General features: G+C 40.7%; 1 protein-coding gene across 5 annotated transcripts in view; it reads right to left on the bottom strand.

Moving 5' to 3' along the window:
• Positions 1-19704, bottom strand: part of LYN (LYN proto-oncogene, Src family tyrosine kinase) — a 56031-nt gene extending 36327 nt beyond the window's left edge. Inside the window, exon 1 of one of the 5 annotated variants that reach the window (XM_087753194.1) lies at positions 19439-19704. The gene's annotated coding sequence lies outside the window, so the exon portion shown is untranslated. Of the gene's footprint in view, positions 1-12742; positions 12759-14050; positions 14122-19438 lie in introns of those variants that run through there. The other 4 variants (XM_087753165.1, XM_087753173.1, XM_087753203.1 and 1 more) reach the window with 4 other exon arrangements.
• Between the last annotated feature and the right edge of the window lie 3522 nt (positions 19705-23226).

Genomic DNA, 23226 nt, shown 5'->3' on the forward strand with positions numbered 1-23226 from the left:
TCATAGGAAATTTCTGTATACCCACAGGCAGACTGGTGTTCACATGCTCACCCTAGACCTCATGAAGCCCAGTGTTTAATTACCTGCTGTATCTGCAAGGTTAGGTATTTAGCCACCTAAGTACTAACCTTTTGCTCTTGAATAGTTCTGCTTCTACAGAACAAACAGCTAAAGTGGAGAACATAAGGTAATTTGATCTAAGTTGTCAGCCAAAAATCCCTTTCCCTATTGCTGTAAGAAAGCTGAAGATATCTTTAGAGACTGCAGCTTGCCCAGTGCCAGTGTAAACTCAGAGAAAAGCATTTTTACTCAGATTTTTTTCTGCAGCTTAAAGCACAAGAACAGCTGTAACTTAAGCCTGCTGTGAGGTTGTGCTGGTAAACTCAAGGTTAGCATTTGTTCGTGACAGTAACAACAACGGATCAGCAATGCCAGTGTGCAGGTGCTCCGTAATCCCACAGAAGACCACTTGCTGTCACGTGAAATCACACAAATACAGTATGTGAGATAATACGTGTGATGGCACCAAAGAGAAGATCCTGAGCCTCATCATGAAGCACTGTTGGTTTTTTTTCTCCTCATGGAGATGAAAGCCCGTAGTCCTCACAGGGCTTAGCTAGGACATTAGCAAATAGCCCCAACTGTTGGTGCTGAAGCCCATACCTGCTTCAAGGGGGGTTATTGCTCTGTTGACTGCAGTATAGTCCCAAGGACTGAACATTCAGTAGGAGCAAGACCATAGCAAGGGTTTATTTAAAGGTAAGCCCTGCACTGCATCTTCCTAAAGCAGTCCCCTTCTTTCACTCCGAGTCTGCTCCACAGCATAAACCACAGCCTAGCAAGTGGAGGCAACTGCTTCAGGACTGGGATCCCAATCTAACTAAAATGCTAAGGTAGACTCATCCTGAGACTTTTAGCTTCTTTATAAAACAAGCCTCTTAAATCTTGCAAAAGAAACATATGAAAAATATGCAATAACATAAAACGAATGTTTGGCACTTAATATATGCCAATGTAGTTAAGTATATATAATTTAATATTTAATTTTCTGACCTTATGTTATTTCTAAACAAGTATAGGCAGACAATGGAGACAAAGCATAAACAAAGTTGAAAAATAGTTTTTAAGCAGTAGAAACTGGATCAATGAGCACACGGTTTTTTGATAGTGTGAAACGAAAGATTTTTGAACTCTTCAAAGGCTGCAAGATCCTGTATTTCTGTACATGCTAGCCCTCTGTAAAGCTGTGTGCACTGGGTTCCGGACTGCACATTTAAAATTCCATAAGATCAGTCCTATGTCCAAAGCAAACGTAACTGTCTTGGTTTCAAAAGCTTCTGCTCAGTGACCGCTCAGTTCATCTGCAATGACAGATGTACTTGATTCCAGCATAGTATTACACATTTTTACTGAAATCTGATCTGGGTCTTTACCAGCATTTTGAGAGTGGCATCAAAGTAAAGATTCATAGGACCAGTATAAACAGCAGACACTGATGGGAGAGTTTTAATCAACACACATTGTAGTGGATTTCAAAATACAAAATGCTATATCATTTTCAACGTTAACTTCACAAACGTTTGACCCTAGCAAATTACTTATACAAAAAAGAAGCTTTGAAATACAAAATGTGTATGCAGTGTACATCTTTCTTAGTTTATACAGTAGTCATAAGGAAAATCTGAAGGGGGGAAGTTCATTCGTGCATAAATAAAATATTTCACTCGGTGTAAAATGTTTATTTGCATAGCACTCTGTTGCCATATCACAAGGAGCATCAAGGAAGCATTTTGTGCAGATATAAAGAGAAAGAGAACATGTTAAGCAAAGAGCAATCCAGAGAGCGCAGCATCGTTACAAATGAAACTATGTTATTGTTCGTCAGAGAGAAAAATAATTTAGACATTAGGGGAAATGCTGTCAGCCCCTACTTAGGCATTTCCCATTCCAGCGGTTTTGCAATACAGGAAACACTACTGTTCATCCATGCTTTTTATTTGTTGTCCTGTCCACAACTCTAGACATGAAAGACAGACATTGAATTAAAAGGAGCTCTATACAACATAGCTGCTAACTTTTATAAACAGATATCTAAAAAGGTAACAGTTTCTCTGTTAGCGAAGAGCATATTGTATTTCATGGCTAAAAGGTAAGGGCAAGTACTTGAGTTAACATTTGCAGCATGGTGTCAAGAATCTAAGTGCAGGCACCCTTCGAAAAGCTACAGGAGTATCCCTAAGAACCACCACACACAGCCTCTGCAGCAGGTTGTTCCACAGACACTGATTTTGATGTCTACAGAAGCATTTGCCTTGAATTTTCCCTCTGAATCCCCTATTTCATCCTGCTACAGTGGCACATGGGTCTTGATTCCAAAATGGATTGAGGAGGGGTGGGGGTCGGAAACTAGTGCAACATTTTTCCAGGGTTAAAAACTGCTGTCTATCCCCCCAATACTATTGCTTTATCTGCCTTTTGCTACATTACCAGCAGAGTAATGCGTCTAAAGCCACTGCAAGCAGTCCTACTTCCTACTGCAAGCAGTCAAGGTTTGCGTGACCATCGCCTGGCCATCCGCCATCAGCAGCATTTGAGGTTTCGTTTCCTCCCAGCACTTACCCTTTGCACCATCTACAAAGCCAATCTCATTTTTCGTTTTGCTCATGGTCACAACTGTTCTCCTCCTTGTGATTCTGTTACATACAGTATTTACGGTGCACATTAGAAACTATTTCCTAAAAATCCACTTGACATGTCTGGGCTTTTCTTAATCGAAGTCATGTCTTTGTGAAAATGATTCTCAAATCCTCACAGATTTTTCAACAGTTTAGAGTGGTTTCATTTTAATCTTTGCAGAAAATGCAAATTTTGAAAAAAAACCCAACTAAAATAGAGGTTACTTTGGCTTTTCCAGTGATAAAGTAACTTTTAAAAGAATTAGAACTACAACATTGAGTATATAAGCAACTCTATTTTATCAAATAAATATCTGTTTTTCAAAAGGTCAGTAATCACGTACATAAACACGAATTTTGTGGGTGGCTTAGGCGTTTAACAGATATATACATATGTATTTTAATAGGTACATAAAATAAATTTGTATTCAATTACAAGGTTTATAAGCAATAAACTCTTCATTTAAGCCACAGAATTTCTTATGTACATATATGTATATAAAAGATTTTCCTTAGCAGTACAAATAAGAGAGAGACAGTGCATTAAGAAGTATAAAGAAAAAAAAAAATTAAAAAAATCAGGGCTCCCAAATTATTCTGAGTCTTGAATGTTGCTCTATATTTAATCTTCTGAATCAAAGAACAGGAAGCAATTGTTTACACGTATATATATAAAAAAAACCAACTGGTTTTAAACCTGGAGCTTTAAAACAGCTTAGACAGCAGAGGGGTAAATATTTTTTTTTTAACTTCTCTTTCAAAAATTTAAAATAATATCTTTTCCCTCCTCTGTTTTAGATGTTTCATTCTGGCCTTTAATGGCAGCTGGTTTGCTGCTACTTCACAAGTTATAAAGCCAGAGGTAACACAGTGATGCCTTCATCAGCTCTCCTGAATAATAGAGAATGTGAGACTTCTCTGCATTACCTTCAAAGTCAAGGCAGAAGTGTCTTGAAAAACAAACAAACTCAGAATGATCAACTTCGATCTAAAACTGCTGGGGAGGAAGAATCGTAAGCCCGCTCTGCCCAAAGATAAAAACACCTGCTTTCTCAGTACCCCATCCAACTTTCTACATCACTTCAATCAACTGCTCAAGTCTCCCATTCCATGAAAAAAATGGGGAAAATCTTAAATTTAAGGAATTCATTTATCTTTACGTTTATTGCTGACTTCCACTTGAAGATCTCTTTCCACATCATCTGTGGTACCTGAGTGTTGTAATGGCCTACTATACCTCTGTTATTGGGACTATGAGGAGAACCATCTCTGAGGGGCCTGGGAAACCTGGGTTCATTTCTGACCCATCATCATATGGTGCAGAATGGCAAAGCAACCTCCAAGGAACACAGAGGAGGAGTTTAATTTGAGGTGGTAGAGCTCAGCAAAGCCTCATCAGTACTGCTCTATACACATTTGTGCCAGTGAAGATGTGCTACTAGACCGGAGTGAGAATAAGAGTGACAAAAATAAATTATCTGTGGTTAAGAGTAATGTGAAAGAATTAAACTGGAAAGCAACTGAATAGAAGTGGATTCCTATTTCTTGCCTGCCTCAAAAATTATCAGTTTTGGTTTTGTTCAGCCTTGTTCTTATACGTGCAATCCATCACATGTATAAAATATCTATATAAAATATCTATCTATATAATAATATACTATATAAATATAGTATTATAGATATACACACATTTAAATTTTACTTAAGTCTTGACTGCCTGGTAACTTTCATCAAACTAGACTCTTGCAAACACCGAAATCCTGGGTCAGCATTCATCTTGGGCTTGTTTCACTTCCTACATCTTGTTTTTGCACTGGAGACCAACTATGGGAACTTAAGCAGCTTGTTCTTCCCTTGCCCTTCTGCTGAAACGGTTATGTATGTCTCAGTCACTCCTTGCCTCAAGTATTTTAATCTCTTTTTTTAATTTAGCTTATTTCTATAGGTCCAGATTACATCATCTCTATGCTTCCCAAACTGAATTTATCCCTTATATGACACACATATACATGGGCATACACACACACACACATATATATACACACACACAGGCACAAATCACCATGTGCTCCCTGTGATGCATATAAAAAGGAGCATGGATAGCCTAAATCTACTCAGTGTTCAGCTATGACAGACTTGCCCAGTGTAAACTCCCATTGTTCCTGTGATGTGAGAAGCAGTATTCCAGTTGACAGCATTTTTAAAAAAGGAGAAAATTTGGGGAATTCTTTACCCGCTTCAACATTTTTTTGGGAAAAGGTGAGACAAAGCTGAAATAATATTTTGACACACATATCTGTATAAACATGCAAAGAAGAGAAACAAGTTAATCCTCAGAGTAACCATCAAAACCAAAATATTACTGTAGTGGAAAAGTATGCAACAAGCACATTACTGTGAGATTTTCTCAAACTTACTCTCATTTAAGTCAAACCCTCAAATTTTCCAACGGTGCACTTCTATCAGAGCAAGATAACAGAGCTGTCGAGTTTATCACCCATGATTAGAGCACAGGACTAAAAATTACTTTCTGGGAAAGGCAGACCCGTTCTGAGCAGCACAATCACATCGTACCAGCTCAGAAGTGAGTTTGCCACGCTCCATTTTCAGAGAGGTTAATGGGAGGTGGTGGGGAAGAACACAATATTATTGCTGAAAGTTTTCAGAACCTCACTCCACTTGGCCTAAAGCTGTCTCGTAATTCCCAGTATTAAGCGCGGTTTGGGGACAATAATGGCATTTAGCCCTTCATCCTCTCAGGCAATTAGGAAGAAGTCACATCTCTGTCAGCCTCTTTTCTAGGCTTTAAAGACTAAGCCCTCTCAGTCTTTTCCATTTCCACTGGTTATCCTAGGAGTCCTTCTCCACGTCTGTTTCAGTTTGAACTCACCCCTCTTAAGGACAAGAGGCTGGAGTTGGGCAGGTGTTCCAAGATGACTTTCAGCAATGCCTTGCAGCAAATAGTATTAATATTTCTTCCATCTACAGAAATATGTAGCCCAATAAATTCCAGAAATTAATTTATTATGTTCACATTTCCATCACACTAGCCTTTTATAATCATCTTGCAATCTGTTAAGACATCCAAGTTTGTCTCATTTTTCATAACGACAAACTGTTGTCTCGGCAGACTTTCATATCTCCAGTGGTGTGACCTTACACCCTGATATTAAATTTCTCCCCATTATTTTGCCAGACCATTCTTTCTGCACAATATTCTCAGCTGCCTGTGTGTTTCTAATGCCTCCTAATATCACAATGGTACTCCTATTTTTCTTCATTGCAAATGAAAGTATTAAAAAAAAGTCTCAATGCAATGGTACTGTAACATTAGGCAACAGAAAGTGGTCTTGCCAAGAGTTTGGGGAAGTGCAGCAGACAGGCACCACTACCCTGTTCAACTTCTTTCACAATTCCTTCCTTAGCAATTGCGACCAAGACAAATTCTACTTTGTCCATGCTATCTCAAATTATTTTTTACGGTTTTCCTGTATCAGTCACAGAAAGTATCACCCTATCAATCACCTTCATGCTCTCCAACACTTGCATTCCTACTAGAGTTATAAATCTGTCACGTTTCCACTTCCTCTGCAACATTCAGTTTTAAGCCCTGCACGAGTATTTCTGCTTCTCCTCTTCAGAGCCTATATTCCAGATACTAGCGAACAAATATCTCAGTCCAACTAAACCAACCTGGGCTGGCAGAAACCTTTCTTGAACTCATTACCAAGCTGACTACTGTTCTCATTGACATTCTCGACGCCCATTCTTCCACCCTTTGGTGTCCTGTTTTCCTTTCCCACATTGGCCTGCATATTGAAATCAGGGGTAGGACCCTGCAGCATTCATAACTCAAGTCCACTTCTTAATTTAAACATTTTAAAAATCAAAATTCAGGGTGGAACAGGGGAAAAAGGTGTGCTGCCATCTGACTATATTGGAAGCAGACTGTGTACTACATCATATGGCAAAAATCCCCCAACAGCTGACATAAGAACAGGAAACTTTTGATGAGATAAAATACCTAGAGCTGCTGTACTGATGCTGTATTGATGTGTTTCTGGGAAAGGCAGACCCATTTGTTCTGAGCAGCACAATCTAATCGTACAAGGAAAAAACTTTTCTCCTATCCCGCCCCCATTTTTAATTTTTTTTTTTATTTACTAGACCAAGCATTTTAGCTATGCAACAACCAACATTAATTTACACATTGCTATACTAAATGGAAAATACGTGATGTAAGTCATGTATTAAGTCAGACTTAAGTCAGACTTCCAAGTATGAAGTGATCCAATACAGTTATATACAAATCAGGTGTGCTCAGGCAAAGCTTGAGGATTATGTACTTCCCTCTGCAGCCTTTGAAATAGGAGTGCTTTGGTAAAACTAACTGTATCCGTTCAGGTAAACAGTTTTCTATATTCAAATGATACTAATCCACAGTCCAACCTTTGCCTGTCTTTTTAGGACTCTGGGAAGAGGATAAGTTTATTCAGTGCTCAGCTAAATGATACATGACCTTTGTTGGAACTCATAAATGATAGCATAACATATATAATAAATATCAACATAGTTAATGACATGAAAGGTAGCTTTAACAGAGGTGGGGAGCCTTGACCACGAAAGAAGCATCTTCTATTTTTCTGTAAATCCACCACAGTTTTTGCCTAGGTTTGTCAAAAGCTTGGTTTCATGCAGGAATTTTGGCAGTGGTGAAAAAAAAAAAAAACATAAAAAAATCAAAAAGAAACACTGAAAATAACTAATGCAATCATGCTAGTATAATAATGTTATAATGCTTGCAAAAGGATGAAAATAAAATTCTGAAACAAAACATTACATTGAAATGAAGCGGAATATAATTTATACAAACTACTGATCCTTGTTTATTCAATTGAAGAAAAATACCAAAACACAAGAAAGTTAATCCACACAAGATTGTAATTTTGTTAATATTGCATAATAGACTTTATATATTATGAAAATATTCCAGATTCATGTAGTCAGTATTTTTGGCACTAATTTTAAACCAAGTCTTACATTAAGCTAACATCTGTTTTCTGACCTTGTAACACTCGTTTCATTTTATTACAATCATTTGCCTCAACTGCATCCTCCAGAATTTTGAATCAATATCAACAATGAATTAATTCACTTTGCCAGCCCTAAGGCAACCGCATCTTCCATTTCCTCAACTTGTTTCCACTGTACTATATCTTTTGAAGATAGGGGAAAAGGTCAAATAACATCTTAATTTGACATAACAGAATAAATACTTCTATCAAATTCTTCAAAATTTGAAAAAACTGTACCAACATGTTAACCAACTTAAAGGGAAGGTTCCCAAAATACTTTACAGACTTAAAAGTGTCATGCAAACTATAAGTAAAAATGTCATTTCTTTTCTAGTAAAAAACCTCAGTAATGACAAACAGCAGCTCCACATAACCAAATCTCCATTTCCAGATGAAAATTTGGCCAAACCACTGCATTGAAGAGGATCAACATTTTTCTTAAGTATTAGGAAGTATCTCACTCCAGCTAGCAAACCCCAAAGACTATGTCTACATTCCAAGCTGAGTGTATCTATAACTCACATACAATTTTTTCAGCTTTAAATTCATCACTTTGGCCAATAATGGCAGTGTGCTGAAGTTTCAGTACTCTAATATTTGCTCTGAGCTTTACAGATGTCCATGTCTACTAGTCATATAAGGATCCTTCTCCCCTCCTTTTAATGCCTAGAGCAATCACTGTGGCATAAGAAAATGAGAAACTACCCATAAAAACAACAAGGTGTTGGAGTGAGGTCCAGGAGTAGCCCAAATGATGTCATCCTCATAACAAGTGACGTGAGAGAAGGGCAGAAGGACAAGTTTCACACAGTTTCTTTGGAGAACACAGATCGGGACCTATTCTTCTTCACTCCCAACAGTACTTACCTAGCTCCTCACACACACACTTTCCCACTTAAAACAAGGTGTCGTTAAGAGGCACACAACAAGTGTTTCTATGTCAGTCCAAAAGGTCTAGTTCATACACACGGTGGTTTTACTCAGGTGTTGATTTCAACATACCCATCAATGTACTTGAAACCGCACAAACAAATTACACTGAGCAACAAGTGGCCCTGCATGAGCTACTGTGCAGTACCCAATGTCTGCGTTTACTACATGATACATGAAAGAGAAATGAGAGTTAGGTTCTCCCTGTTTCATTGAGCCTCAGAAGACAACATGGGATGAAGTGAGCAGCTTGCTAATGTTTAGTGAGTTTGGGGAAAATTAATCTCTTTCTTTAATATCATCACCAGGCTGTTCCCCAACTAGCTCTTCAACTGAAATTTGTCACTCTATCCGCCCCCAGGCGGACATAGGAAGGCACTAGGAAGGTGTATTTGCAGGTAGCAGTAGATACTTGAAACCTTCATCTCATTCAAGTACGGCAGCTCAACCTCCACATGCCCAGACAAATGTATTGACAGGACATTTGTTAGGGAGAATCATTAATAGCTACTATGACTAAGGGGAGAAGAGATGGTTGTTTATGAACATGGCCTTCAACTAGTTAAATATGTTGTTGGCAATAAAGAGTCTTTTGCAGATGTGATCTCTTGCTTTGAGATGTGCCTGTAATTCAAACCCATTGCTATACTGTAAACAGAACTCAAAGATCATGAAATTATCACAACATGTCAATGAAAGCATGATGGAGGACAGCAAATTCACAGCCAACAAGCCCTGATGAAGGTTTTGAGGGTGGCCTCATAGAAAGTATCCCACTTCTCTTTGGGTTTATCTTCTGTTTTCAGTGTGTTTAATAAAAGGGGGAGCAGATCATTAGTGCATATTAGCTTTTGTTCTCTGAAATTCAGGTACCCATATCCCCATGGAATAAATCGATTATTATAAACCTTACCTGGCTTTATGCATTCTACAATCTGCTTTCAACATGGATTAAGCTAGTTATGACTAAATTAGTGCAGAATGACTTCTGTGTCAATGGATCCTAACTCTGTAGCAGCCTGATCATTTTGTAACTCATATTAATTTGCACCATGCTGCATTTACCATCCTGTCCCATTGGTCAGAGGGCTTCTTCATCTGCTCTCACCTCCATGTTTAAATGCTGACATGTACTTACGACCAAACTTGCAACTTAAACATAGCATTCTTGTTATAATAGCATCATATTATGCCTTGGGCACCTGTCTAAAGCACTGAATTTCACAGAAGTAAAACAGATATTTTTTTCACCCTCTTCAAATGCCAACATATAGTTCAGTTGAAAAAAAAAAGAGTTACTTCTCCAGCAGATGGTTTTGTGTTTCATTAGCTGTACAGCATTACAGATATACACAGAGGAATCCTTCTGAAACACAGGCCATTGCACCGGGGTATGTAATACTGGTTCTAAGAATGAACTCTAAGATCGGATGAAAATTTGGGGTTAAATCATTCATGCTGACGTGGGCTGACACTGTTACTCAGAGTCCAGTTCCTCCTGGAAGTTTGCAAACCTTGGACAAGTTTTCTTAAGTCACAAGAGGAAGTTGCAAGAGTTCTCGAAAAAAATCAGACAGTGTCGAATCCAGTGCCAGTAAATTACACTAGCAGAAATGAAGTTTTGTGCTATTTAATCTTTACAGGCATACTAGAAGAACATTCAGCACTAACCATGTGAGTATTCCTGTGAGGAACCACCTCGTCTTGTTCTCACTGATGTAAGTAGCAGAACCTCCCTTAACTTCAAGGGTGTGCAATTGTACTCCACATTCTGGCACTTCACAGAGGTCTATTTATAACTCGTTTCTTTTACTTATTTTTAAACTCTGCGTTAATTATATTCCTTTGAGGGCATGAATCTAAAACAGGCATGTTCCAGTTGATTTCTTGCCCATCTTAGTAAACTGTTCTAAGCAACTGTTGCAGTTCAGGATACATTCAGGGGCACCAAAGGATATTGTCTGAGCCAACAGTTTGCTGCAAATATGATAAATAGAACTAAAAGAGCTATATCATGAGCAATTTTTGGAGGGTTTTAGATGACATCCTTGACCATCAGGGTTTTTTGAATAGATATGCGTACACTCTGCGTAAGCCTACCAAACATATCTTGAAGGACTGCAGATTGCCACTGATTCAGGTCTGAAAGCCTGGCACATAAAGACAGAAGCACACTTTAACTAAAGTCTTGTGAACCTACCTGCTCAAGCTGGGGTGACGGTAAAAGTGTAAAAGGAAGGATGTCACTGAATGAACATGGAGTAAGAATTCACATCCAAGTTTCTAACCGTGCTTTTCACATTTGTTGCACACATGAGCGTGAATAAGAAGTTTCTCTAAAGTTAACCAAAATTAAAAATATTTTACATTCTTCCTATTTTCAGAGAGGAGTGAGAGTGGGAATCTGGAAACTCTCTTTTGAGGGAGGGTTGTGAATCGCTGGTGTGATGGTTCACTTGATTGTTCCTGCTTCAAACATTCTAAGAAGAACTGGAGACCCTGGATTTTAAACACATGTATGTCTTTGCAGATGATCTTTATCGAGGGCAAGAATGAACACAGAGTTCCCCAAATCACTGGGACGACAGCTATGCAAGGATATTAACTTGACTGAATTTCTTTTATATTTGAGAGAAGTTATTCCACACTACATAGAAATTCTGAGTGGAGGACGGACTTGAAGAAGCATGTTGCATTTGCTCAATATGTTAATTTATTTCATTTTCAGAAACTGATTAATACTTTGACTGCTGCTACTGTTTTGACTTTGCCTTGACATTTCTTGTTTTCTCTCTCTAAAAACAACGAACACTGCTGTATTCACAATGTATCATTACTGGATTGCACAGCATTTAGTATTTTCTTTTGTTTCTAGTCCTGCTTAATGGTCAAGAGCCTTGCAATTGATAGCAGATGAAGACCTAGCAGTTATGACCATAGCCAGTTCCACTGATCCTGTAAGTGACTGCAGACAACTTGCAGGAGCTCTACAGACTTTGAGAGACTCAGGCCAGGACTTTCTAAACAAAGTGCAGGACACAGACCTTAACGAGTAGGACAACACGCATGATAATTTTGACAGATTTAGACTCACGGTAACCTGGAAGTCCATGACAAGGATTATTTTCACATTCATACTGCAGACTGCAAGAATTTTACACCACTCTTATTACGACCATACTGGCTGCTCATTACAGTTTATGATCTTTGTAACTTCAAATATCAAAGATAGAGCTCATAGGCAGGCCACGTGATTACACTGTACCTAACAAAAACATCTTAGACTGTGCACAAGCCTGGTTGTTTATATGCGACTTTAGCACTCATGGCCCATGCAGCTAACTTTCCAAGCAAGAAGTAAGAACGACGAATCAGTGTTCACAATGCTCACCCAAGTTTGTTTCAGAACTGTAATGAGTCCACAATGAACTTAGAATTAAGCACTGTGCAAAGAAGATGCTTTAAAAACCAGTAAGGCTGCTTCATTGTTAGGCATGCACGGGAAGTTCTCAGGACAACAAAAACCATATGAGAAAAGGTGTAGGAGAGGAGGCTGAAATCCCTGAGAAGTCAGAATTGGGGTGGATGCTAAGAAATAAATGAAGAGGGAAGACTGCAGAACCAGAGAGATAAAAGGAGAAAAAACAACCAAATAAGAATGCAAAGGATGATAATTAACGGGGCAGAGACAATTACAGTCCCTAGGAAAGCACATAATCTCACTCACTGTGACAAGATACAGAACACGTAATGAACATAATATAGTCACATCACTGAAACTGTATTCTGTACTCAAAGGAGAAATTACTTCCCTGTGTCATACCATACCAAGCATCTTGATATTTTTGCTTTTATTGCAGGAGCAAGGAAAAGGACTTTTCACCCATCTAAACCTAGCAGAAGACTGCCATTGTACATAGTCAAATACATTGCAGAAGAGAATACTGTTCTGATCTCTGATTCAAATAAGCTATTCAAATGCTGAATTTTGCATTTTCTGCCACTCGTATCCAATGTCCTCAGACTTGCTCAAATGCTCCATTGAGAGCAGAAACATCTCACCTGAAGCACCTTTTTCCCACTTGTTCGCTCCACCAATCTGTTTTCTGCTGGTGCCGGCTCTGCTGAAGTTGGTTCTTTAAAACTTGCACTGCCTTCCCAAAGCTAAATTTCTTAAGTTTCATTTTCTGTGGGGACAGACCATACGGGGCATGTCGACACTGAGGAGCACAGCACAGAAATCCTGAAGCAAGAGCTCTTGCCTTAGCACCACACCCCCACCATACCAAGCCTTGGTTTCTTCTTCACAGGCCAGCACACATGCCAATAAACCCATGCTCTGCTTCCGTGAACCAGGTGGATTTACAAGGAGGGTCAACACTGGCTCAAAAACCTTTTACATGTGCCACTACACAGCACAGAAAAACCTCCTGCATACAGCAGAAATGAAACTTGACCTGAGAAAGTCAAAGAAACATCGGAGAACGGCAGACAAAGAGGTAGCAGACAATCCACGCTGACCATCTCCAAGACAGAAACTGACCTGTTTCAAGTCAGGTTGAGGTCACCATTTTAAATCAGATGTGGTAAACAGTGGTAGTCGGCTTTAAAGAGAGATCACACCTACACATAATACATGCTCTAGATAGAAAAGTCTTGCTGGCCATCTATAGAAGTACAAAGCTGCCCTTTAAGGAGGCACAGGCTTCTTAAAACACTGTGAAGACCACGTCAGCACTGCCAGGTTGCTACTCCATTGGACTTCACACCTCTTCAAGAGGCTGGGGGTACATACTTCTGGGCATGTATTCCCTGATACGGTAGCAGAAGTAGATTACAAATGATAATTAGATTATGAAAGGTGCTGAGAGTTATTTCTCTGGTGGAAGGGGAAAAAGAAAAGTTATTGCACAGAGATCTAAATCAAGAGATGAAATAAACTGTTTATACCACTGACAGTCCTGAAGACAAAGCTGGGGAGAAAGAAACAACAGAATGATGCTGGGGAAAAAAAAGAACAATGGGAGAAGAGAAAAGGAAACAGCGGTAGGAAGGGAGTACAGCTACAGCGGGATAAAGACTGAAACATGGCTTTTTCCAGGAAACTGTGGAGAAAAAGCCCCAAACAAACAGCACGTTATTACTAATGAAGACATTTGAAACAGTGTGTCTCTAAGACTTTTTCAGACACACCGGTAAGCATCATGGCAGAGGGACGGGAACCGCTACCAAGGAAATTTAGTGGGAGATTTTCAGAAGAGGCAAAGTCTCCTGGTCAGCCCTAGTGACAGTACTGCTGATCACCACCTGCCTAGCAGAAACCATCAATCAGGCCATCTACATCCCAAGAGAAACTGGCTTTGCGTTTACCTCAGTATGGCCCGGTGCTTCTATACTGGTGCCAGGGCAGCTGCTGCAATCCCTCTCGCAGCCAGTGCAAGTACAGCTGGAAATCAGTGACAGAGCAAAGACCTCGCAAGACAGAAAAAGGAAGACAAAGTGCCACACCAGCAATACAACAGGGGAGTTGCTTAAAAGGCAAGTTTTCCTATACCCCTTGTGGGCTGCAATGCTTCTCTCTAGCCTTTACATAGTTTGGCAGATCTTTTGCAATGATAGGTCTGTAGTTACAAAAATGTACTTTGAATCCTATTTGCATGCTCTGCTACGCCATAACGACACATTCAAATGACTCTTGCAATGTATTTTGAGCAAGTTGAACCCAGGACATCCAACATAGGATTTCCTCTTTCTCCTGCCCATCCCCTTCCTGTGTGTTTACGAAAAACTTTCACTTCCTCAGAGGTGCTGACACCAGCTCTGGCCATCCCTTCACCCTGCTCTCCAGCTCTCGTCCACTCACACCTGAATCACAGCTACCCTAAGGCATTCAGCATTTACTGAAGGGTTTTAGAAATCCCATCAAGACACATGGCATGGCTGGGGTTGCCCTGGAGAAAACCATTTTCTGCCCACTGGCTCTAACGGATGTAAGCCTCGCAATGCTGGCCAGGGATACTTGAGCAGGCAATTTCAAGAAATGCAACAGAGGCACTACTACCCAGATCTTTTCCTACTCAGTTGATACTATTTCTTTGTCTGAACAGAGTAAAACTTAGTCATAGGTCAGACCTACTGATTTATAAATACATTATCATTATGTAGGAATTCACTCAAACATACTCCTTACCTTTTAATATTAATTTTGTTCTAAGCCCCTAGTACAGTCATACATGGAAAGAATAAACCTGCTTAACAGGCAAATATAGTTCTTCACTAACTCTTGTAATACCATATTGTTTCGGTTTATGCCCAAGAAAAAGCTTGAATAAGATTTCGTCAAAAAATTGATCAAACAGCTTTCTATACACCTATCTGCACAAACTAACGAAGGAAACATGAAAAGCAAAGCAATATATTACAGATACCACATCAGAAAGCCCACTTAACAGATTATGTTTTCACTGACAAACTTCCTGAAACAGCTTTCTGTTAAACCAACAAAGGAGTAGTTAAGAACACATCGCAGAGGGAGTCCATTCCCTCCAAACTTTTCTCATGTCCAGACTTGCAGTAGCCTTCCAAAACAGAGAAAAGTGCAGAAAACACCATTCCAGCAGAGTAGCTGCATCCCATACTTCAGCCCCTGTGGTGAGCTATCACATTTTCCAGCTTAAGATCACACAATTTGCTATCACAGGCACTTTCAAGAAATGGCTTGGTCACAAGAACATGCACAGTAAAAAGCATGCCTTTACAAATTAAAGTAGCAAATTCTACAACGTATCAACCACAATTTAGACAGGAAGAAGTAGCCTCATGCTACACACAGCAGAGACCATAGAGGAAGAAGGACACATTGTTCAGACTGTTTATCATTTGAGTCCTTTGAACTGAAGAAGTAAGATAGTATGCTGCGCAAACACAGGAACCAATTGTAGATACTTAAGATGCCAGCAGTTTGAAAAAGATAGACAATGCTGACCTAAGGGATAGCAAATACTGGCCAGAATGGTGCTAGTCCACCCTTTTTCCCCCAGAGAAATAAGATCTACCCATTCCCCCCTTCACCTTTCCCTGGTCTCCTCCTCCTTCCCTCCCCAGTGAAGTGTCACTGTCAAAATACCATCTCTCTTCTGACGTTCAGCTGACAAAAATAACTCATCTATTTACCTCTACGAGTAGTTCTTTAGGGCACACAGCAAATACAAGTATCTCATAAATATTTGGAGGAAATACTTCCAACACAAGATGAATTCTGCCTTTGGATTTTGTTCCGTGAACCCACATTTTCAGGAAAGATGCTGAACACGACTGTGAATGATTCAGCCTCGGAAATTACAGTATTTAATGACAATGTCAACAGGAAATGTATTTGAATCTGGCAAAAATAAATATGAAAGCACAGACCTTTCCATCCTTCCCCGAAGGACAATTAAGTTTAAACTAGGAACAGTCACACTAAGGACAGTTACATTGTATTTGCCTTTTATTAGTAGAAGCTGATTTCTTTGAGAAGGTACCATTACTGTTTACAGTATGGCAGTCTCCTCCTTGTATGCTTCACTAAGGACTGTTTTCATACGAATGTAATTTTATATTTTTTATCTACATAGTTTCCTGTGGCATGGCTCGGCAAGTCTGGAAGCCCTCTCTCTATACCACCTCTAGCACGCCCACACTCTCATGAAAGAGGGGACACAAATAAATGGGAGAAATAGGAAGTAGGAATATGATCAGCAGGAGAAAAATCCTAATTCTCAGCTGGGAAACTGGTTCTTCTACAGAATGGAGCTGTTTTTCTTAGAGACAGAAATCCTATAGGGGTAAAATTGGTAAAATCACTTAGCAGTGTTAGGTTAACGGTTGGACTTGATGATCTTAAGGGTCTTTTCCAACCTTGACGATTCTGTGATTCTGTGATTCTGTGAAGATAACAATAAATAATACTTAACAGAATCATGTGATTTGGTGTAATTATTTACACACTTGGCTCCATAGCTTCATAAGGAAGTATCACCTACTGCACACAAAGCTCACACAACCCTCAGGATCCCCGGCCAATGGATTCTCCCCCCATCCCTTCTTTATTCTTCATCTGCTTGTTTCTGTGTTCATTCAGTTTTGCAATCGGCTCCCTGAACCCCAAGAGTACCACTGGCTCTACAATTCCCTGGACACAAGAAATAAAGTCACTCAGTCACTCAGAATATGCACATATGGAAAGGAGGAAAGACCTCACCCCCTCTCCAGATCACCTAGCCCTTTGAGAAAAATAAGAATTGGCTCATGGTCAACATGTTTCCATCCAAAAACCTCAAAGATGCCCATTAAGATTCCAAATAACATGCAAAGTACAGATAGGAAAACTCCTTTTTGTGACAGAAATGGAATCACATCTGAGGTTAAATACTGCAGTTCTTAAACTTTTCTCAATAGCGACAGAGAGGTCAAATGCTGCTCTCTGATCTGCAGCACTACAAGGGCCAGATGTAGTGTCTCTGGTCTCATGAGCCACCCCACTGAAGATCAGCTACTAAGCTGAGCCAGGAGGACCTTGGACCTTTTTCATTGCCCATTTTAGGAATGGCTTCCTACAACGCTTGCTGTTCCGTGATGCCATTTATCTTACAAGAGCCAACAAGGCCATAGGAAGATAGCTCACTTCAATTACATAGATAAAATGGGGGGAAAAAGTGTTATGAAAGAGTTACTTATACATTCATAAATACTTACATATTTATAAATACGTGCAAGAAAGAATTTCACATTTATGGAAACTCTCGTTAAAGGGTAACAGTAAAAACCAGAATATTAAACATCTTAAAGGCAATGGGGTTTAACTTCATATGCAAAAATTCCATAATTCATTGCATTGTCAGAAAAAGTCATTGTGTAACTCCACTGGTCAAGGAACTTACAAGGAAAGGCGTAAGTCTTACCTTGTTCCCTGTATATTTATATAGGAAAAAAACCCTCATTTACTAAAAAAAAAGCTGTAGGAGAAAAGCAGAGTAATTTCAAGTCAGCCAGCTACTGTGCAAACAAAGATGATCGTTCTACACCATTAAAGTTAAAAAAAAAATCTCAACAACACACAATTAAAATAGGTCTTTATGTTATTAAATCAAGAATTCTTTTCTAGCTAGTCTGTACCTCACAAAGCTGAAATGAAGACAGAAAAAAGCTATAAATCTCAGAAGAGATCCATAGAATGAGACACCTGTTGATCTCAGAGTTCATTAATTTTAATCCTTGCCCAAGATTTCATAACATCCTATTAACAGTATCTGATTTCTAGCCTGTTGCTACTTTTTGATTTTTTCTCATCCATACTTCAGTGCTGTTGATGGCACCTATTATAAACATACAAAGTCCCAACACATAAAGGATAAGTAACTCCTACTCTCATTCAATATTGGGTTGGAAACAATTCACACAAGCGCAATTTGACTACCCCTTCGGTAAAACTGAGCTACATTTTCCCAACATAGCTTTGCAATTTCCCCACAAAAATCTTCCCTTTTTTTTTAATAACTCTTTAGTGATACTATGATGAGTGCAGACTTATCTACCTGGCACTCATACTTTACAGGTACTTGCAACTAACATTAAGATTTCTAAATTACAGAAGTCTTCCAGGTACTTTATGGGATCAAGCTAAAAAATGTGATTTCCAAATTGTATTACGATGAGCTAAAATACATTAAGATTGGTCAGACTGTTTCTTTTTTTCAAAGGTGGGAATGAAAGGCAAGAGATGGGATATTGATTTGGGGTTTCAGATGGAACAGCAGAATAAGAACTCAACCTTTGTGCTCCCTATGTATACCCACAGTAATATGATCTGGCTAAACAAGTTTTAAGTGCTAATCTCTTTGGTCTTTAGTGCCGACAGAGGGGAGTGAAGCAGCAAGATGAGTTCTTGCAAACCCATTCACTGCAAGCACATAAAAGATGCAATTTCAACAGAAACTCCCAACTGCTTTACTGAAGGTACGGCATCAGCTAGGGAGATCTAGCTTGACTTTCAGATCCTAAATTAAAATTGGAAGGAGAAAACCCCTCAAGACCATTCCTTAGGCATACAGTACCATTACAACAGTAGTCAGCAAGAAACATCATGTGCCAAATACCACAATACCATTTTCTCATCTTTCTTTTACGCTAAAGCACATTTACACATACAGTTAAGAGGAAGCAGCTTTAACACAGAGGACGCTCCAGGAATTACTGTCCTAGAAAAAAGCAGTGTTAGAAGGAATACCCAGAGGCCACATTCTCTCTCCTAAGTCAAGGCTATCGCCTTGTCTTGAAACCCCGACTTCAAACTTTGATCAGCTAATTGTACGCGCTTTCCCACACGAAACAGCCAGAAGGCACCCGAGCCCTCAAGATCATAGCAGGAGCCGGGCAAAGCGGCAAGAAGTAAATCATGCTTTTGAGAATGATTTTTTTTTTTTTTCCCCCCTCAAATGCCGTATTTCCTTCAAGACCCCATCCAGTCCTACCGGGAAGGTCAGGCGGCAGCAGCACCTCCTCTGGGAGGCAGCAGGGAGGGCAAGCCGCCCCGGAAAGCACCTTGTACCGCCGTGCTGTGCCGTGCCGTGCCGTGCCGTGCTGGGGGCACGGAGGCAGCCCGGCCGGGCACCCCCCCGCTCCCGCCCGCCGCAGCCCCGCAGGAGAAGCCGGGAGAGCCGGGGCTGCCTCCCCCCCTCCGCCGGCCGCTCCGGCGGGGCGACGGGCGAAAGCACTTACTTTCCCGGGTGCGAAAGTTGAGCGGCAGCGAGGGAACTCCACGGTCACCGCCGGGGCGCCGGGAGGGGGGTCCGGGGGGCGGCGGGGCTGGCCTCGGTCTGCCTGCGGGGCGCGGCGCCGCGGTCCCGCCGGCCGGGAGAGGGGGGCAGCCGGCGGAGGAACCTCGCCCGGCCGCCGGCGGTTGGCTCGCAGCCCCGGGGCTCACTTCCTGGTGCCGGGGGAGATTTGCATGCGGGGCTGCGAAGGCAGAGCCGGGCGAGGGAGGGAAAGGCGGGCGGCGGGGAGCGGGCGGCCCCTGCCACCGGCCCCGGCGGCTCTCGGCGGGGAGGAGCGGCTCCCCCGGCGGAACCGGGGAGCGCGGAGCGGAGGGAGGCTGCGGCCGGGGCGAGGTGGGGCAGGAGCTGCCCCAGGGGGGTGGGGGGTGCCGCTGGGCCAGCGGAGCTGCTGCCCTCAAGGAGTGGGCGCCCCTGTGCCCCGCAGCAAACTTCAGGAGGCGAAGGAGCCTCCATTAAATGTTATAACTAAATAAAACCCTGTTACTCTGAGAGGCAAAGCAGAAAGGTCTGTCTTGCTCCACCAACAGCCCTAAAAGCCATCATGAACTTTGCCAAAGCTCAGCTATCGCAACTCCTAAGGTCCATTGGAGGCTGGGTTGGAAGAAAGCAAAGAACAAGTAAGGTTATCTTTTTTTTTTTTAAGAACTTTTTACTAGCCTGCTGAAAAGTGAAATAAGATCTCATCGGTCAGCAAAACAGGAAATACGAATGTGCGGACATGACACCCAGAGGATGGAGCTGAAAAGCTCTATGAGAACTGGAGTCAAGATGTCACGCGTACTGCCAGACCACCTGGACGAGTCTGGGTCACGGACATTTCAAAGTCAGAATTTAAAAAAAAAAAAAAAAAAGACATTTAGGTTTTCCACATCAACTGTTGAAGACAGTGGAGCAGGTTTTGGGAACAGAGTGGTACAAGATGCTCAAAGGTATCTCTGTACCCTTTCTTGAAGTCCACCACCAAGGCCTAACAAACTGGAGCTGGAGCAGACTGAGGAGCTGGTGAGGACTTCCAGCAGGCCATCCAAATAGCTGGAAATGAGTCAATGCAGCTCACACCCTGTGGATTTAAGAGAAGAACCTGATTCATATCAGTACTCTGGCACTGATGTAAAGGCCTGCCACACATGGTCATGTGCAACTGGCACAATCACTTCACTGTATGAGCTGCAGTTCTGTCTCAAGGCTGTGGCTCCAGCACAGGCCACTACCTAGATCCCTCAGTCCGTAGAAGCAGTCAGACCATAATCTGCCACGTTTCTAAATCAGTCCCAGATGTCCCTGGGCATCTGTAGAGGTCTGAAAAGTGGAGGGCAATAGTTGCTTGTCTTCTTTGATTTATATCATCAATGATTCAAATAACGTCATGTAGATGCTCAGTATAAGACCAGCCTCTAAAAATATTGTAGGGTGAGACATTAAGGTACTCCTTCAAGTTCTGTTAATAAAAAGTTGCTAAATGTTTTCTCCCTTCCCCCAACTTATTTAGAGGTGTTTAAAAAGAAAGAAAAAAACCTACAAAACATTTCCCCCTATGAAAAGTTTATACAAAAAGAAAACATCAGATTTAATTGACATTGTCTCTGGGTTTGGGGATTTTTTTTTCGTTGGAAATTTGGATTCCAAAAGTTTATGCAAAGTGAGCTATTTCTGTTTGGAAGTGCTATCACAGAGGGTCAAGAGAACGTACTGGCAATGCCTCATGTTTCCACTTCCCTCTATAGGATAAGTACCTCCATCTCGTATCTTTCTTCTTGGAGGGGAGAAATGGTGCACAGATCCCATATCTGTCTTGGCCTCTCTACTTTCCTCCCTGTTTCTTCTTTCCATTATCAAGTATTGCGGTGGGTTTAAAATTCACCTTCTCCTATCAAAGCATTACTGTAAACAAAACAAAATTTGGTTTTATAAATGCATAATAGAGTCTAGCAGTCGAGTAAAATACAATCATCTTACCTATAATGTAAATAATTTGGAAAAATAAAAAAAGTGCTGAATTACCCTTAATAGGCTGCTGTGCAATATTAGATTGAGAAGACATAGCACAAACTCATCAGTTCTGCCCTGAAAGAACTAATATGAAGAACAGTTGGAGTACAATAAATACACTGTGCTTTATAAGAGGAGAAAACAAAGACAGGTTGTTAGTGTCATTTGAAATGTCACGGTTTTATGCATCCTTGTTCCCACTGATAAGAGGACTATATACAAAACCTACCTTAGAAAGCGTAAGCAGGAAATGAACTCTCTCATTATATATTCACCAAGAAGGAAAAAAAAAGCTGGTTCCAGCCTCCCTATGTCTCCAGATCTACTGTTAGTCACATGTTTTAAATGTCTTTTTGTATAGGTCAAGAAAGAAACTTCAAGCCTGTCACTGAAGTGGAAGTCCTTGTACAAAGGACTGTGAGTCATGGCAGCCAGCTAGCGTTCATGCTCAGCAATTGATTTTCCGCTTTGGGCCGGCGTGACTCCCAGCCTATGTCTCTACTGTTGAATTAAGCATGGCTGCAAGACAGTGCTCCAAGGCAGTGCTCCAGTACAGAGGCCAACCGGCGCTGTAAGAGTCCATGTCCGTGCTGTTAAATTCTCTTGGCATCCAGAACATGGGGAGTACACCAAACTGGTGTTTGAGTAGTTCCTGCTCAGGTTACCTTCCAGATCAGCTCTGGAAATTTTTTGAGAGTGGTAAGTGGCCTTGGCCAGGGATCAATCCAGCAATTTGTCAGTAGACTCAGAGGAATGTCCAGGAAAGTTTCCTTGAGCACCGTTAATTACTGGCCTATACATGGCCCTGTAGACTCCAGACCAATCCAGCTATGCACTCGTTTAGGTAGCTGCTGATCCTGGTTTGGATTGCGTCTGAGAGTATGAAGTGGCACAAACTGTAGGAGACAGTGGCTCTGGGCAGTAAATCAAACTTTGTCATGGGCAATGAAAGCAGACAGCAGACCACGCTATGTTTTTATATATTCCTTAATCTCATCGTTGCTGAGCACTTTCTACAGTATGCTAGAACCCAGAAGCAGAGCAGTAATAGAAGAATACTAGTAAGTCATGAAAGCGTAAATGGCACAGCCAGAGCAGTAGTTTGAGGGAGATCCCAAGGAACACTTGGGTTCATTCAACAAAAAAATGCAGGGAAAAGATCACTTTGTTCAAAAGCAGATTTACAAGGATTTAAATTCTCCATAGAAGAACAGGGAAAGAGAGAGCAAAGATACATGTAAAACTAAAATATTAAGACATCTGGCTTTTCTGAATGAGCCAGTGTTTTGGAAACTCGTTCTCAATTTGTTCAATTTGTTGACATAGTAAAATGTCTTTTCTCTGGAAATCCCAGCATTTACATGGTCACCGCTTGCATTGTTTTTCTGTATTTTATTTCTTCCTCAAGGGATTATCATTAAGTAGTTCAAGTCTGAATTGTTAACCTGCTTTGTAATAATGTAGCAATTTTTAAAAAAGTAGTGAAAGGTGGATTATAAAAAAATGAGATCCAAGTCACATGCTCATTCTTCACACAATGTTGCTGGAGAGAAAAAAAAAAACAGAACAAAAAAGCAGTATGTTTTAGCATTTGTTTTAGCATTCATTTTAGCATTAGAGAAAACCATATTGACCTATGTAAAAAGAATATTTACAAATTTTATTCTAAGAAATGTGCTTTTCATGTGATAAAGACAGTTTGCTTTTGTTTGCTTGTTCAAAGAAAAAGAATATAGGAAAGAA

This window comes from Nipponia nippon, unplaced genomic scaffold (genome assembly GCF_047370975.1).
Source record: "Nipponia nippon isolate SJK-2023a ecotype South Korea unplaced genomic scaffold, ASM4737097v1 scaffold_1, whole genome shotgun sequence".
Taxonomy (NCBI): domain Eukaryota; kingdom Metazoa; phylum Chordata; class Aves; order Pelecaniformes; family Threskiornithidae; genus Nipponia; species Nipponia nippon.